The sequence below is a fragment of the Acomys russatus genome, chromosome 3, assembly GCF_903995435.1.
Source record: "Acomys russatus chromosome 3, mAcoRus1.1, whole genome shotgun sequence".
NCBI lineage: Eukaryota > Metazoa > Chordata > Mammalia > Rodentia > Muridae > Acomys > Acomys russatus.
Window position 1 is genome coordinate 1,817,413 of NC_067139.1, and position 13,073 is coordinate 1,830,485.

A 13,073-nucleotide genomic window follows, 5' to 3' on the forward strand; every position below is an offset into this window, starting at 1 on the left:
CACACTTTCTAAGTAAAAAAAAAAAAAAAATCCAATGATTTATTTGTCACATTTCTAAACAACAAAGTTTGATGGGGGGTAGAAATAAGCTTAGAGGTCAGGCTATTAAATATCTAGGTTTCAGAACTTCTAAGCAGTCATTCATGGTTAATAATGGTTGATTAGCTTCCATGGAGGACAAGCTACTTAATTCCCAAAATATCCAAATTGGAAACGGCCTTTAAAGAGCCTTATAAAACATAAAGTGCACTTTCCCAGTAGCTGAATATTCAGAAACTCATCTGAAACCCAATAGCTGAACATTCAGAAACTCATCTGAAAATAAAGATGCAGGACTTGGGTTGCACATGTGTGACACAAGCCTTTATATCATCATGATATGGTAAACAAGGGTCCAAAGCAGTGGCGTATTAAGTGTTTCTTAAGTGATGAAATTCCTTTTACTATACTACCAGGATTCTGTGAGAACACTGTTTACAAGGAGAGTTTCTATCTTGGAGATGTTTCTAATGGAATGCTGAGTGAGCCACAAGAGATAAGCAATGTCAGTAACATAGAGATCTACCATTTCTCAGCCTGAATGAAGAAGACAAAGCAACTGTACATCTTAACTGGAATTTCTCTGACCTGCACACGTGCCTTTCAGTCTTAAGACATATGGATGACTCTCATAGAAAAAGAAACAGCAGACTTCTGGGATGGTTCCTGTTCCATGGCCTCTCTTGACTTCACTGTGGTGCTCTCATATAAGCCAGTGCATTGTTGCATCTAACCAGACCCATGCATGGACCAGCCAGAACCACCACCAAAATCTTGAAACAATGCAGCCAAATGGCTATTATTTGTGAGAAGCCAAAAAAATCTGCCTAATGTATTTTAGTTATTACTTTGTCATGTTCTCTTCTATAAACCAGGAAAGCAGAACCACTGTTTTAGCAGAAAGGGGAGACTGCATAGACTATATAATCTATAATAAAATTCAATATTTCAATATGGAAAAGCATACAAAATAAGATGTAGTTAAGTTTTGGTTACACATTTCATGCATAGTCAATTTAGTTCAATGAAAGGATCACTTATTAAAGTCACAAGAAGAACACTCAGGAAGACACATCCCTGAAAGATTGCAGTACTGATAAGCAGGCATGGCTAGGAACTACATGTAGGAACCAGGCCCGACTGGACTGTCTGCCTGTCTTGCTGTTTCATGTCCTGTTTCTAGCAGCTTCCATGTCTGTGTTTATCTTGGTTAGCTAGTTGTGTTTACTGCTCTGAGAACGCACCCCTCCCTTCCTCGAGACTTTTCCTCCTGTGTGCGATTACCTCTTGAGGGATTTCACCTGGGAGGAGGATTCCTGTTTGGCTGCCTATTAGAAGGCTCTTTGGAACTCTGGGATGAATTAATAAACCGCTGCCGCGGCTGCTGCTGCAGCTGCTGCTCTCTTAGCACAAAGGACCCTCTGTGTTATTGTGTGCGCGCATGTGTGTGCATGTGTGTGTGTGTGCATGAGTTAAATCTGCCGTCCCTCGCCCTCGACTCAGTACCACAGTGGCGCGGGCGCCACAAGTGGAGGTTACACCGAGATCAGGGAAAGAAGGGAGGAAGCTGACCAGCGCTCAGGGAGGTAGGAAATGGGCGTATTGGAAAAAGGTGCCACGGGTTTGTCCACGGTTTTGGTGGGCTAGTGATTAAGGCACCGAGAAAATAGGTGCCGTAGGTTCGTCCACGGTTCTGGTGGACTAGTGATTAAGGCACCGGGAAAATGGGTGCCGCGGGTTCGTCCACGGTTTTGGTGGATCAAGTATTGAGATTGTTAGAGAATCAAGGCACCAGGATTAAGTATGAGAGTGTTGAAGATTTTATTAAAACCATAGATTTGAGTAGTCCTTGGTTTACGGTATCGGGAGAGCTAAAAAATGTCCAAGAATGGGATCTGGTGAAGTCTGATCTCCAGAGGACTTTACGAAAGGAAGGGTCCAACAGTGTTCCTATCGTTACCTTTTCATTATGGTGTCTTGTTAGAGATGCGCTTAGGAGCGAGGAGGAGAAAATAAGAGGGCAGCTAGGAAGTTTGGAACTTGCCCTAAATGAAGTGCAGGAGGAGCAATCTGTAAAATCTTTGGCCCCGTCTGAGATTGCCTCTGATATATCTTCTTCTAATTCCTAGGAGGAACAGGCAACTTTAACCTCTAAGATACAGGCCCTAAAGAAGAAGTTGAAGGATTGTAAGATTAAAGGGAAAGAAACTAGAGGAGAGCGGCCCCCGGCTTATAACCCAGATTATCAACGTCAATTATTTTTGGCAAAGCCTTCTGCTCCCTCTCGGGGAGTAGTCTTTCCAGTAGTTGAAGTGCCTCACCCACTTTCCAGTAGTCGAAGTGCCTCACCCAAGTAACCCAGGGCAAATGCAGAGACAGCATGAAGCCCTCCAGTTTAAAGACCTGTGTGGGTCACTGATCAGCCTTATAAGAGCTGTTCTGGGTTCTCATATTTCAATGTCTTTCGTGGAAAAGCAAAGGGTCTGGTCATACAGATCAATGTATATACTTTGAGTACATTTTTCCTAAACACAAGTTATATCAGCAACTGAAGGCATTGACAGAATCCGTAAAACAATGAAAGTCCTCTCATTTTTTGCTATTTTAGTTCTTTTCAGAAAAACTAAAAACACTGAAAAGAAAACTTTTTGAAAAGTGGATATCTTGTTTTGAGCAACTAGATATGCTTGCTAAACTATGGATCTAGGATGACACTAGTGAAGGGGTACCTGAGATTCATGCGCTGTCAGTGCCACAAACCAGATTAAGAGATGTGAGCTCTGCTGGCCCTTCCTGTGGGACAGTAACTGCCTCAGTGTCTCATCAGATGAGCCCTCCCACCCCCGCCAGCTCCCAGCTTTTTTATCTGCCACTGAAATGCTTATGCTATAGTTTCACACCGCAGATTTGAAAGAAAGAACTTAATATTTACCAATATTGTGTCACACTAGGCAAAGTATTTCCTCACTTTCACACACATTTTTCCCATTCAAACCTCACAGAAATGTTGTACTTGAACGAGCATGTTTACAAATGCCTTGGGAAACTGGGCTTAAAGATGTACTCTTCAAAATTCTAGCTGGTTGAACCAGGGTTACTTTTCTTCCTTCCTTCCTTCCTTTTGCCTCCAACTTGATAATTTTAAATTAATACTAGGTATGATGTCTCAAGCTGTAACACAATGTATGCCTATAGTCCTACTACTTTGCTGAGGCAACAGACCTAAGACTTAGCCAAAGTGTATCTCAAAATATAAAAATTTAAAGTCTGAGGATATCACTTAGTTTGTAGAGTGCTTGCTTAGTGTATGCAAGGCTCTGAGATCAATACCCAGCACTGTAGTCTGGAGGACTAGGATGACTGGGAACCAAATCCTGGGTTTTACAGTCCTTATGTCTTCAAAGTGGAGCTGACATCACACTGTTCAGAATCGTAGCCTAGAGATTGTGTGCTAGGAGAAATTAGAAGTACTTTGTGAATGGGGAACAAGGCTAGGACCCAAGAAACCTGAGAATGGGGTCCCCCTCCCACACTCTGGCCCACCACATCAACAGCCTTCTGTCCCACTGCCTTTGCTTGACCAGGCCAATTCTACCTGTTGCCCACCTTACTTCAGTCATTAGCACTCATCTGTTCAGATTCCGGATAAAGTGTTGAGCACCCTAGAACATATGTCAAAGGAGTATGAACAGGAATGCAGCTTTCTTTTATTTCAATAGCTCTGTTTCAACATCTACTTTGAAAAATAACACTTTCTTTATACCTTTGTGAGGGGGAAAATTTCATAAAAATTTCTGGTCTTAGGCAAAAAGCAATTTATAGAGTATGAATTGACTTCTTTCCAGTGTTTAAGAAATCTTTATCCCAGGTTTTGCCCACACCTGCAATGCTTTTAGAACTGGTCTTGAGAACATGCAGGGATCTGCCTGTCTTTTGCTCATTTCTCACATCAGAAGTAAAGTCTATTCATAGTCTCTGTTAATGTTCAAAATGACAGGAACTGTAAATGACAACAGTATGAATCAGCGGATTCAATAAGAAATGAATTATTGAGAAATATGTTCACGTAGATGAGGAATCCATCCAGTTAGATATGACACATACTTGTAATTCTTGTACTTGAGAGATGGAAGACAAAATCAGAGTCCTAAAGCACGCTCAGCTACAGAGGACATTGAGGTGAATCTGGACTAAGTGAGATGCTGTCAAAAAAAGTGAAAGAAAATAGTACATGTATATAATAGAAATGAAGGATCCACTTATGTCTTAACAATATGTAAGTTTAGGGAAATAATTAAATTTGTGGGTCCAATAAGACATTTCAGGTAAGTGTGAGTGATTACTCAGACCATGTAGAAAAGACACAGAAAAATGCCTTGTAAGTGAAGGAAAAGAAGGTGATGAGGTTCATACTTAGCATGAAAATTCAAGTCTAATAGCATCAATATTATGCTTAATATAGAATAGCCAGTTTGGTCTCCATGGCAAAAGATACATTCTGAGGATGGCAGAACCACCTGGTGACTCTAACATTTCATCACTGTCTCTGCGCTGTCTGCCTTTAGTTTTTCAGAAGGTTACAACAGCAAGATGGCAGAATAGGAGTTACTTCATTTACTTTATTCTACAGAAACTCATAGTGCTGATCTGCAGACAAGGACAGTAACTTGACACCCAGAATTTAGAAAGGAAGCAAAAATATCCCATGGAACACAGAAACAAAAGCCATGATTGAATGATAAAAGCTGTCTGCCTTGATGTGTCACCCACCTCTTAAGCTAGCACAGTTCACACAGAATTCACAGAACCATGGTTTCTACAGGGGGAAGTACACAGTAGAAGGGAACATTTGGCTTCTATACTATTTGTGGAGCTAGAGGCTTACCCTTGCAGTCTACTGTGAGGAACAAAGGGAATGCCAGTGTGTTCATCAATATCTTGTTCTGTGCCAAATACACATGATAGATCAACTCAAAATGAGAAGGTGTTCTCTTAGCTGAAAGGTTCCGAGATTTCATATTTCATTCAGTAGTCTATTGTTTCTGTTATTGTGGTGAGATATTATGATGGGTAAGCTGTGGTAGAACAAAGCTGCTTCAGTGTGTGTGTGTGTGTGTGTGTGTGTGTGTGTGTGTGTGTGTGTGCGCGCGCGCGTGCGCGTGCACGCGTGCACGTCGTAGAAAGTAAAGAGAGGCAGAGACCAGCATCCCCATGCCTCCTTGTAAGCTCCATGCCCAGGGACCCAACTTCTTTTCACTATGCTCTCCTCATCCACAGCAAAGATTCCACCGCCTCCCTGTAGGTCCCTACTGACAGGTGGGGAACAACTCTGTAAGATAGGACCTTTGGGAGAACACTTTAAAAGCAGAGCAGCCATCAAGAGTGGACTGCCTAGGGACTGGTAGAAACAGAGTTGTAGCAGGGAGCACAGCAACAGCAAGTAGATCTTATTGGCGCTCTGGTCCTCAGAAAGATAAACAGTGTATTTTCTCTCTCATCTGAGGCTCCTAGCTGCAAATATTTAGATATGAATATGTAATGTGGAGAAGCTGCAGAAATCAGAAGTAAAGGAGGAGACTATTGTTCGGAGGGAGACAATAGAAAAGAGGAATAGCAAGTTACAAGTGATCTCAAGGGGAAAATGGGAAAACTGAAGATCTTTAGTTGTAGAGAAGAAGGGACAAACATAGAAGACGGAAGGAGGAGTAAAATCACAGTAAGGATGTCTGAGAAAGCATAAGCAATCATACTATTAACTCTCTGCCTAAAATATCTGTAGTACATATAGCTCTGTGTGTATACCTATGCATAAAATCATTTAAATGAAAATTCCCATCTGGGCTGACAATGCTATCCTGAAGATGATCTAGCAGAACCCCAATAGCGGGCATGAGAAGTCCACTTTTAAGATATTGCCTAGAGTTGTCCAAAAAACTCCCCAAACATTCTAACTTATTGCTGCCATTGATTTCCCTCCAGAGGTGAAAAGTAAGTACCTACTACTAAACAGAACATGCACTTCAGACACAGGATCCAGAGGGCTTGAGCTGGATCTTCCCTGAAAGCCTACTCCCTGAAGGGTAACTTTTATGGTACCATAAAGTGCCATGCAAGCTTCCAAAAAGGGAAGCAACCAACAGTTCTACCCCAGTGTGGTGCCTATTAACCACAACAGTGACCAGCATGGCATTATAAGTCTAAGGGTGCAATGGTGCATATGTCTTGGGCATAAGGCCCATTCAACAAGATGAAAACTGCTTGGAACTGGAAGCCTACTCAGCTACCTGGAGCTGGAGCCAGTGAAGCTGTAGATCTGGGAGGAGAATCTACAACTACCACTTTATTAAATCAACATGATCCCTAAGTACATTCCAAATTATTACCCTTATAGCCACAGATAGATGCAGCCCTCATACCGCATCAAGAAAACTTCCCTTTGCAGATGTAAGCAAGCCATCACTGAAAACTCCAAGTGATCAAAATGGCATATTCCGCAGCCCAGTCCAAACCGGCCCACCTAACACACGACTCTTACACCTAAGTCTCAAGGATCATGGCAGGACAGAAAGGCAGAAAGATTGTAAGATCCAGAGAATCAGGAAGTTTACTGTGAAGTTATGTCTCTAAGCATTCTCAGGGAAGCTATACCCATGAAATCTAGCCAACATGTCTGCCTAAACATGACCTGACCAAGGATGGCACTAACAGACATGATAACATGGAGACGGCATAGAGTATGAGGCCTCAGCCCTTGACAAGCAACTAAAAACAACTAAGAAATGCTGTGAGCAGGAGAAATTATCTCGTCCAAGGAAATGTACGCTGAGTGATTCACAAATTATCCAATGGCCAACCCTGAAAGCATACATACAAGTATCATTATACAGACTGAGATGGTTATATTTATGTATTTAGGACACACACACATACTTTCTCTCTCTCTCTCTCTCTCTCTCTCTCTCTCTCTCTCTCTCTCTCTCTCTCTCTCTCTCTCTCTCACACACACACACACACACACACAGAGGAAAAACTAATGAAAAACAGGCTGTGAATTTGAAAGAAGGGCACATGGGAAAGGTTTGAGAGAAAAAAGGGAATGGGGGAATATAATTATATTAATCTCAAAAATTAACAATTGTTATAAGAAAAGAAGCTCAAGAAAAAATATGAAAGCAGATAATTTAATTAAGGAATAAGCAAAAGACAAAGAAAAATTCATCAAAAAAGTCAAGCAAGTGGTTGGCACATAAACTTCAAACCCCTACCCAGATCCAGATCTAGCCAATGGACAGGACATTCTCCACAGTTGAGTGGAGAGTGGGGTATGACTTTCACACATACTCTGGTGCCCCATATTTGCCCATGTCCCCTGGATGGGGAGACCTGGTGGCACTCAGAGGAAGGATAGCAGGCTACCAAGAAGAGACTTGATACCCTATGAGCATGTACAGGGGGAGGAAGTCCCCCTCAGTCACAGTCATAGAGGAGGGGAGTAAGGGGAAAATGGGAGTGAGGGAGGAATGGGAAGATACAAGGGATGGGATAACCATGAGATGTAATAAGAATAAATTAATAAAATTAAATTTTAAAAAAGGAAAAATAAAAATATTCAGCAGCGTTAATTATGAGAGAAATATAAATCAAAAGTACTGTGACATAGCACCTCATTTCAGTAACATTGACTGTTATCAAAAAGACAAAACACAACTTATATGGTTTGAATGAGAATGGCTCTCTTGGGCTCATATATTTGAATTAGTGGTGCCCAGTTGGTGGGACATTTGAGGAAAGACTAGGAGGTGTGCCCTGTTGGGGGAGGGAGGCGGTATACTGCTGGGAACAGGCTTTAAGGTTTCAAAAGACTCAGCTCATTCCCAGTGTTCCTCTCTGTCTCCTACTTGTGGATGAAGATGTGAGTTTCAGGTGCTCCGGACAACAGGTCTGCTTGCTACCATGCTGCCCTGCCATGAGGGACTCAGCCCTCTGAAGGTGTAAGCTCAGTTAAATGCCTTCTTTTATAGATTGCCTCAGTGTTTTGTCACTGCAATAGAAAAGTACTAAGACAACAACAAACGTCAATAAGGATGTAGAGAAAAGATAACCCTAGTGTTCTGTGGGTGGAATTATAGATTAGCATAACCATTTTGGAAATCAGTAAATGAAAGTTTCCTCAAATTATTAGAAACAGAACTACTCTATGATCCATGCCCTTAGTAAAGCTATGGTTTCAAAGGAAAGAAAGGCAGTGGGTTGAAGAATGAGCTCACTTCTCTGCTTATTATAGTACTATTTACAATAGCCAAAGCATAGTTATGTCCATAAGTAGCTAAAGGGACGGGGAAAATGTGATTAATTTGCCCAGTAGAAAACTGTTTGGCTATGAAGGAAACACTGCAATTTGTGAGAACATTGATGAACATGGAGACATTATGTTTAAGTGAAATATACCAAGTGCAGAAGTAAAATGGTGTTTTATATCACTCATATGTATAACATTAAAGTAGATGAACTCATAGAAATAGAAAGAGTAAAGGTCTTCAGAAGTTGGAGTGGCTGTTGAATGGGGATGGGGAGACATTAGAAGGATAAATGTAAGAGGTCCATTGTTTATCATCATAACTACAATAAATGACAAAATATTTTAAAATACAAAAAGTAAAGAAGATTCTGACTACAAATAATAGCTATGTGATGCAATGTTTGTTCATTTGTTATATTTTTCTATTCCGTAATGTATATGCACTTTCACTACCATGGTGAATAAGTATGGATAATTTACTTTCAACTTAGAAGAAAGTGATGGAAAAAGGGAGGAAGAGAGAAAAGTGGGAGGAAGAATAGAGAAATAAATGTATATTGGCAATGTTGGGGGGAAAAGTCAAAAGGAAAATTTCCCAATGCCCTCCATTGGCATGTAACATGTGCTTTAATGCTTCGAAATCACCCAGAGGCTCACTAAAACCCACGTTCCATGTGTTGCTATAGATATTTTGTGCCAAAAACACCAGGTGTGGCCTGATCATGTGAATTTTAAAGCTTCTCAGATGGTGATGTGCTCCGGGCCTGGGACTACACTTTGAGAAGTGCAGCATTGGCTTGGCAGAGGACATCTTTGTCTGTGAGCTCAGCCTCTTGTTGTCTAACTGGTGTCCTACTCTAGCTTTGAACAGATATGTGCCAACAGCTGGCCAAGGTAGCCATGCCACAGTTACTTCTTATAGGGTATGATGGGGTCTTTGTGTAAAATAAAAATGTCACATAATTATTTGGCTTTATTTCTCCTTTGCTCCCAATGAAAAGATTGTAGTAATGTTCATGTGAAATGAAATGCATGCTAGGAAGAGAACTGGCAGTTGGAGACAATATGCGGAAAGAAAAAGAAAGAAAATATAAAAAGAGGAGTCTGAAAAGACGTTTCTACTCTTACAGAGAACCTGGGGTCAGTCCCAACAGCCGCATTGTAGCTCAGAGTTAACAGAGCTCTTAGTTACATAGCTCATAAACACCTGTAACTCCAGTTTCAGGAGATCTGATGCCATCTTATGGCTTCCTCAGGCTTCTACAAGCACATGGTATACATATATTCACGTAGGTATACACAAATACACATAAGTTATAGGAATAAATAAATACATACATTCTTTAAAAGTAAAAATAAATAATAGGAGCCTAAGACTCTGTACCATTTTCAGTGCTAATATTTAAAGCAACCAAAGTAAGAATGGTGGATATATGAGTTATCATCATACAAAACATGTGTAGAAAAATCTTCTCCTAAGACCCACATATGTGGATTTAAAATACCGAGGAAAGCAATGAACAGTGGAAGTGGGAGGTGTCACATGAATAGTTACTAAAAGTAAAGACAGGGAGGGTGTGTTTGAGCCCAGAATAAAGCTGTCTTGGATAAGGCTAGACTTACGAGAGAGAAAAAGCAAGAGTCCTTGCACCCAGTAGTGTTAGCTCTAGAAGATCTCAGGTCTTCATGCTTCTCAGTCACATGCAAAGCTGAGCTGGCTCACTGGGAAAGCCAGCTTAACATCCGATGGCCCTGGCACCAGTAGTGCACACTCATAAAGCATCAGCAGGCCCTGGTCTGGAGAAAGGCCCAAAGGAAGTCGCTGAGAGCTTGCACAAGGTTACCTGCCATAAAACAAGCGTGGACGCACTTATAAAATGCTCTGAAACACATTCACACAAACAAAACTTAGTTCCCCTAGGATGCCCACGGGGTTTGCAAGGTGTCTCATGGCACCCGTTCTCACTGCTGTCATGTGGTCAGACTTTCCAAATTACTAAGACATTTGGCAAAGCTGGGTCTTATATCTTCTGTCGAGGGACTCTCTCCTGCCAGGAAGGGGCGGAGAGGCTAAAAAGGAAAATCTGAGGCAGTCTGTTAGGGTCCATTTTTGTAGTCTTCTTTAGGCTCTTTCCTCCACGCTCCCCGTTGTGAATCAAAACAACTTCAGCCATGAGTGTCCCAATGCACCATGTGCTGCTAGTAGCATCTTTCTCAGAAAAACAAAGTCCGCTTGGGAGTCGAAGGAACCGAACCGGGCAGCTGAGTGGCTTCTGCCGGGTTCCGTTGGTGGCGCTCGGCTTACATTTGGTACTCCAGATGAGCTTCAGAAGGAATAATGGGAAAATGGGGGTGGGGAGAGGGAAGAATGGGAGGATTCAAGGGATGGGATAAACACTGAGATGTAAAAAGAATAAATTAATTTTAAAAATTAAAAAAAAAAAAGAAGTGAGGTGGCGGATGCAGCTTTTCTTACCTGGGGTTTAGTGCTTATTTTTGACTTGCTATCAAATCTATCCTGAGTATCTCTTATTATTGCTCCCATAATTGCTCCAGACCAAGCGGAAAGAAAGAACAACATGCCTCTGGGTTCTTTAGTAAGCAACTTAATTTTTAGGGACTCCAGCCCTTCCCCTCGGCTCCCTTTTAGTAAACATTCTTCTTTGGGAGATTTGCTCCTGTAGCTTGGCAATTTGCAAAGATACTCTTTGTCCTCAGAAAGGCAAAACAAGATGGACGAGGACAATGGGGGATGTGTTATCTTGGATAATCAGTTGAAATGCCCACATCTCTAATTCAAGGCTTCCTTTGATTTATCAATGTCATATTTTACATTAAGGCCCCCAACATCCATTTTCTTCATTTCCTTTCTAATTATTGCTTCCCAACTCAGTAATCTGCTGTTACATCGTTTCTGACGTTTTGCATCTAGTTTGTTCAGCACCTCGGAATGTGATGAGAAAAAAAAAAAAATGGGCTATCTGTTAGCAAAGCCATGTGAGTTTTCTGTTCTCTTGCTTACTTTTCCTGACCTCTCCCTCGTCTCAGTAGTTATGTCCAGGCCAGTGGCTACTGATGCTGCAAGAAGGGTAAATGCCTCTCTGAGATCACTGAGAAGGGTTGTCAAGAATGGAAGCTCAGAAGTCAGAAGGCTGGATTAAAATCAATCTTACAGAGGCAGAAACTTAGGCAAGTGTTTCAAAGAGTCAGTCACGACATATGTATAATCTCAGAGATTTTACACTGAAGAATGCAGTTTTAGGGTAAATAACAGCTCATCTGGCCGAACTGTTGAGGGCATCAGAACAAATGGTTGCACATTCTTTTTTTTCTTGTTTCTTTTTTTTGTTTGTTTGTTTTGGTTTTTCAAGACAGGGTTTCTCTGTGTCATCTTGGATGTCCTGGACTCGCTCTGTAGTCCAGGCTGGCCTCGAACTCACAACAATCTACCTGCCTTTGCCTCCCAAGTGCTGGGATTAAAGGCGTGCGCCACCACACCCAGCTTTTTCGGATGCACATTCTTGCTCCTCTATGTCTATACGAGTCCTTGCTGTCTTCTACTTGGATACCGGGAACAACCCCCAGAACAGCTCTCCTTGCTTAGACCCTCCCCCATCCCTGTCTTAGAACAGTGGCCAATAGGACTTTTAGACCATAAATTAGACCGTGTCATACTCTGACACTCTGCAAAGGCTCCACGTCTCCTACAGAATGATGAGCAATTGTCTTGATGGCCTAGTTGGTGGCATAAAACAGCCCTGCCTTGCCTCCATGGTCCACACCCCTCCTCCTGTCTGTCTTGCTGAGTCCATTCAGTCACATTGGCTCTACCCTGTCACCTGAATGGATCACTTACACTCCTGCTGCTGGGTGGCAGGGGCTTTACCCTGACTGTTAGCTTAGAGGGGGTTGTGCAATTGTTTCATCCCAGTTAAAACATCCCCCCCTGCCGCCACCCCTGGAGAAAGGAGAGGTGTGGGAAGCCCAGGAAGCCAAGGAAACTGAAGAGGCTCTGGGAACTCACAAAGTTACAAGATTCACAAGGCCTTTTCTCAAGTTACAAGAGCAGTAAACAGATGCTGGGAAGAGAGAGACAGTGGAGCTGACTCTGGGAAGCCTTGGAGTTCCAGGCATGCAGCTTTCGTAAGTATGCCTGAGTGAGCTGCCCAGCTACAGAGCTGTCTTTGAGTCCCCTGTGCTCCTGTAAGCAACCACAGCAAATACATTGGTTTGCCAAGTTAGACACGGATGAAGTTGGTTCTCCAGCTTTTTGTTCAGTAAGATGTGCATATATATTTGTTCATAATGTCCCAGGATGTTGCCATAAGATCCTGGAACATTCTGGACCTGTACCGTGCCCCATCTTATCAACATTATCAGACTTCAGCACAGCTCCAGTGGGCTAGTCTGTCAACCTTGTTCTTATGACGTCATGACCATGGCATACTGCTTGACTGTTACTGAAAATGTTAAAGACCCGGAGACTACCACCAGAGCCTTAGAAGAGGTACACTATGCGGCACTGACATGGAACAACATCAGCAATGGGCCCAGTCAGTACTGACTGAGATCTTGTGAGTAACCTCACAACCCCTTACATTCTGCTGAGTCAGACTTGAACTCCAGAGGAATTGCTCCCTGTCTGACAGAGCAGTGAACACTGACAGGGGGACCTCCTGTTATTTCATGCCCATCTCACCTTTCCCCCACTTTCTTCTACACTCCAGATCTGAGT